Raw genomic sequence first — 6,235 nt, forward strand, 5'->3', positions numbered from 1 at the left:
AATTATTTCAAATTGTACCTGCTCAGGGCAAATTTATGGCTTAAAGGTAGGGTCGGTAATGCTGTGAAACTAGCAGGCCCAGTGTTGCCAACTCTTTTCCAATGAAAGTGGCTAGCAGCAGTAGCTCCAAAAGTTGCTAAATTTAGTGAGAAAGTCTGCAACACTGCTGTTCAGGACTCCCTCCAAAGTCACTTCCCCAAAATTATCATCATGAAAATATTCATATCAAAATGGACATAACACCAAACATGGCTATTGTTAGTACTCACCGATCATTTCATTCGGGTTTATTACGATCCTGCGACACCCACAGATACCATTTTTTCTTCTATGTTTTTTGCCATAGCATTTGTAGGATGTAATGACAATTCCAACAAATATAACAAAATGTATTTGAACAACACTACCAAGCCTAACTTTAAATAAAAAAAATTTCCAGGCAATGTTTTGCTTCTTTTGTCATTGACATTTAACATGATTCATTATCATCTTTCCTCAAAAACAAACCTACCTTATTTGCAAACGATCACATGATTCCCAAATAGCCAGCTACTGTATATTGCTAGGAATTAAGTCAGTTCCTGTACCTCACCATTTACGTCCAGTGCCAATGTTCAGTGCCAATGCAGGAAGTAGTAGGGTTGACTTTATGTAGCTCAGCAGAAAGGGTTGGCGGTCAGGGTGGTGGATGGGCATGCAGAACGTCAGACTTTCATGCCATTACTGTTGCCGTTTGCACTGTTTGCACTGTTAGCACCATTAGCTGCTAGCCGCCGGCTCAGCCGTCTCCATGTTGAGAGCCGCGTGGAGGCAATGGATGTGCTTTATTGAGCACCTTAACATGGTAAATGTCCAATATTTGGACTCACATGAAATTAAATGCATCCGTCTGTTATCCAGGTCATATCTTGCAGTCAAAGCAACTGGATTTGCTCTTTGGTCTTAAAGATTTTCCCATCTCATCCAAGAGATTTCACCAGCTGCCTTTGATTTATTACATCTAGCTATAATTTGAAGTGATGCAACATGTTTAAAGAGTATTCCGAAAATGAACATTTTGACAGATAATATATAGTGCCTCGAACTGTGCCTCAAGGCATGTCTTTTGGGTTATTTTCATTAAACGAGCATCTTAGGTCACAGTTTTCCTTCAATGCATTCATATTTAATGCAGTTTGATTTGCACGCTATCCCATTACTCAGTGAGAGTAGCTTAGGTTGAAAGCTGTAGAATCAAGTGAAAAGTCATGACACTAAAGTATACGCTTAAAGCAAAGCTTCATTTAATTAGCCGACAAGTCTGACAGATACTATTTAACATGAACCACTTCCCTGATATGTCTCGCAGAGTACGTGATGGGAAAAAAAGGTTGTGTGGAGACAGGTTGAGCTCATTTATAAAACACTCCAGACAGACAGGAAGAGAAAACCAACGTTTTCTCATGTCTGCCTCCTCCACTTGTTGGACTCACTGATCTTAAAAAGCTGACAGTTTGCAATTCAGGATGGAGCTTTAACTGAGTGTTAACTGCACTTAGACGCATATCACAGCATGTAGAGAAGCAGTAGCATACTGTGGATATACAGAACACATGTCAACACATAAACACCTTCACACACACAAACACACAAGCAGTAATACTATGCAGTAATATTGCCCATATGGTAAATCTGGGATTTTTAATATATCATGCAAAAGCACTGCAATACGTATAACAAATATGTTGAAAGTCTGAGTATTATGCAAGATTTCTAGTATGTTGCAAATTGTAACTCTTTTCTTTTAATTGTATTGATATGTTTGATATATTTTTACATTAAAATTGTATTCAAATAGTTAGCATTTATTTACTGAAGTCACTCAACCCTAATAATTTAACATCATGATCCACTGGATTGAACTTCTGCATGTGAATGATATCATAATGCGTGAGGCAAAAGCATGTAATAAGAATGCCGTTCTTGCTTTAGGCGTGTCATTTGTAGGCCATGTCGTCTGTACTGACTGCAATGTATATGTGAATATGCTACGCTCAGGGCTAATGACGTAGAATTAAAAAGGAGAAAAAGGTGGATGGGTCCAACAAACACAGGACTTTCAGCCAGGACACCGGTGTTCGAGACCAGTGGTTTTGTTTTGTAGTATACGTTAGCGACATTTTTGATGTGTTTTTTGCACTTATGTTACATTGTTTCGTACGTATTGCACTTAGTTTATGTACTTATTTTAAGACCAACCATGACATTTTTCCTAAACCTAACTAAGTGGTTTTGTCGCCTAAACCTAAGCGAGTGGTTCTGTTGCCCCCTGCTGGTACTGCACCTTCGTACGCAAGTGTAATATTCTCTCCTCGGCGAGGCAAAACATGACACGGACACGCTATCTTCTGGTGGACAGGCGGGTCTATTACACACTTTGGCATTATATCGGGTTGTTTTTTCTTGGTGAAGTGTCCACACTAGTTCTTATACTAACCTAAAATAAAGACTATTCTGTCTTCCAGTGTGCTTCCGTGCACAGGTTTCATTGTCTGCTTGAAAATGTGTTTGAAAGCTGTGTTTATATATCTTTAATGCAAACTGACTCTTTCCAGGTTTGTTTGTGTGTGTGTGTGTGTGTGTGTGTTTAGTCTATGATTGTGTGTGTTGCAATGTGATTCTGTGACATCATGACAGAGAGAGGGACAGTGGTAACACTTCTACAACAGTTGCATCTTTTACTTACGTTCACATCCCCACTCATTCATACCCATTCTTACTTCTATACCTTCTGATTCTGAAATTAATATCCTTTTTTTATACTTTAAGTGTCTTGCATTCCATTTACACACATTCAAAGCACATTTTTGCGGCCTTCTTGTCTCGATAACATCCAAAGACATGCATGCACGGAGCTCATGATTTACTGGAATGTGACAGGAGCACTGTAGTATATTTACATGTGTAAATCATGGAGGATGCTGACAAAATGATTGTGTGTAATAACATGCTGTATATTTGTTGTACAGTTGCCTTAACAACAGTAATAGAGCAACTGTACCACAAGGCCATAAATAAGTTACTAAGCAGTGATACAAACACAAACAAACAGAAGCACACTTGTGAATAATAAGTGCAGAAAACACTGTAGACATACACACACACAAACACATTGTGCGCCTCACCTTTTACATTCACCTTTACAGGAGTTTTCACGGCCGCCTCCAACACGGGCTTCCAGTTTTTTGCCTGATTTACAGCCCAAAGGTGCAGTCCACTACTCTGAAGTGTTTACTCACCACAGGCATTAAACATAACTGTCAATTAGGAGTGGAAGTCAGGGCTCCTAATGGCCTTGTTTAGGCTGTCGTGTGGACAAGCATTAGCGTCTCTCAGTCTGAGAGAGTGTGTGTGTATGGTAGGGAGTGAGGAGCATACAAGGACCAGTGTGTACGTGTAGCTTTGTGTGTGTGTGTGTGTGTGTGTGTGTGTGTGTGTGTGTGTGTGTGTGTGTCAAAATCCTGCACAGCTTAGTCCCCTTGATCATCCCGAGTAGTGAACATTTCACCTGACACCTTTACGAGAGGACAGGACCCCGGACTCATTTTTAAAGTCCCCCGTCCACTTTGATGTGCGTTATTAAACACACCTGTACCTGATTTGTACGCTGCTCTCTTTCGTCTCTCTCTCTCCCCTGAATATTAGTGCTACTTAAGGTTAAGTCTGAACATCAGCAGTATTTATGGTTAGGTCTTAATGGGTGAAATATATAAGAGCAATAAGGGTGGAATTAAAGAAAGGTTCAATCAAAGGGTAAACTACTTTTTTATACTGTTTTGCTCACATGTATTCCCTCTTTATCTAATAAAAGACTACACATGTGTTATGAAATAAATTAAATTGTTGCTGATATCATTGATTAGTACAATGCCTATTAAAGCTTAGTTTACATATTTGAATTCAAACTGGATAAAAGAAATGTCTGGTGGTTCTTAACCAGGAAGAACCTTTGAAAAACATAATTGTTTTCATATTTTTTTTTCTCAATTAATTGCCCATGCATTACATATTATAGAGTAAAGAAAGGGCTATTTATTCCAGCTTGTGTCCGCCCATAAGAGACATAAGTGGAAGTGTATTCACACAGACAATATGCAAGTTGAATTCCAGTGTCTGTTTTCTTTTAACGTATTAGTATCCGTAGCAAATTCATCAAACTTAACATCCCACCCCATTAACTACTACAAATATCTGTTTGCGAAACATAATAAACCCTCTACTGCTATAATAAAACTTTAGCTGCATTAACTTCCTGTTCCAGGTGTGCGTCAGAGATTAATGTCTGAAGCATTTTGGAGGAGAAAGGGTTGATGGGAGGATAAAGGATACAAAGAGCTCATGAATTATCTGCATATACGAGCTGCTTATTTGATCAACGATAAGGGGAATGATTCCACTTGCTCTCCAGTCTACACTCACATGAAGCCTATGAGCCTTGCGATACCATCAATTTAGCTCGCAATGACAACTAGTCCTTAGCATGGATGAACACACCCTCTTTGGTAAGCTATATGATAGGATTATGACTGTATTTGATATGCAATGCATGGAATTAAAGAATAGATAAGTTTGAATAGTCCCCTTGCTCTAAAGCGAAGGCTTAGTTAGGCCTTATGCTCTACAGTAGACTTGGCAATACAGTAAATTGTCTGTTTTGCCCTTGAGGATCAATACCATAGATCATCAAGGGTGCCCTGGTTTCTTCTGCTAATAGTTAAACCTAATGTGAGGTGAAGAGCGGGTTCTTCAAAAGGGACGGAAAGGCCTCTGTACGATTGTGACTAATTGTGGCATAAATTCACAATGGTTTCATAACGGCCTTCACAGCTTGAGGTTTGTCATGTGCAATGGACGCCTTGCTCCCATTTTCACCTACCATTGCTCTCAATCAAACAAAGAGGTGGGGTGGAAGTTTCTTTTCATGTGTTCAAAGGCGACCGGTTGCTGAGCAATTTCTTTTAACAGAAACAATAACTCTTTTTATTGAGAACAAATGTTGACATTTGGAGGGTGCAGCAGCAGGGTGAGAGAAAGGGAAAGAGGGGGAGAGAGTGTGAGAGAGAGAGAGAGAGAGAGAGAGAGAGAGAGCGAGAGAGAGAGGCAGGGCCTCTGTGTGCTTTGGAGAGGGCCTCTGGTGCTATTTGACAACAGTGCTGAGTCCCCGGGGGAACCCACCTGAGAATAGAGCATGCATTTCAATAAATCAACTCCTAATGAAAGCGTTTGGGCTGTAGAAGAAGAAGCTGGCCAGGGGCTATAGTGTGCATGACTTCCATAAAGGTGGCTGACATGTGAAATAAAGGTAAATAAAGAAAAAAGGTAGGTAAAATACATCAGTATCAGGCAGTGGTGATCAAAAGGAGAACACTCAACAAAAAATAAAACAATCATAGTTTCAAAAAGTCCTCTCTGAGTATTTTTTTCCTCCCTAAAAGACTCTACTTTAATACCATTTCTGACAGTGTGACACCATTTCACTGCAAAGTAAACCGTGCATTTATGTCACAAAAGACCTCTGTCAGCCTAAAAGGTGGGTTAACTGAGTTTGGGTGGGTTTTACCCTTCACAACATCCCTGTTGGCAGCCAAATATTACTTCCTTGGATGAGGCAAAGGGGGGCGAAGAAGAAGAAGGAGGAGGAGGAGGAGGAAAACCAAGGTGAAAGGAAGTCCCTTGAGATTTGGACAACACTCAAGCTCAAATTCAACTGGAAAATGAAGGATTAGCTTTTAGTCTGGCTGGGAGCGATGATGGAGGCCTCTTCTTGGAGGATGGGAATATTATATATTTGATCTTTGACTATTTCACACTCTACAAGGCCACAACTGTGCAGTGACAAAATATTGGAAAGACTTTTTCTCAGTCATAAAAAAAATAATATTAAAACTATATTAAATAATATACAGTGTATATATGTATAAAATAGTAGTATAATATTAATAAATTAATAAAATGAAAAGTGCTTTAAATAATAATAATAATAAATGTCCTTTTTTTCTAAATTGTTTAATTAGCTGTGTCCTAAAGCCTCTGTAATAACCAAACCATGATGAAAAGCAGAGGAAAGCCTGTCCGATTAGGGCCCATCACACAGCCCATTGGAGCTGGCAGATGCTTAGATAGACTTTTATGGATTGCTCAATGCCGTGCCGTAATGAAGCAGGCAGGGCTGACCCATCCTGAACCAGGCTAAAAA

The sequence above is a fragment of the Sebastes fasciatus genome, chromosome 12, assembly GCF_043250625.1.
Source record: "Sebastes fasciatus isolate fSebFas1 chromosome 12, fSebFas1.pri, whole genome shotgun sequence".
NCBI classification, from domain to species: Eukaryota; Metazoa; Chordata; class Actinopteri; order Perciformes; family Sebastidae; genus Sebastes; species Sebastes fasciatus.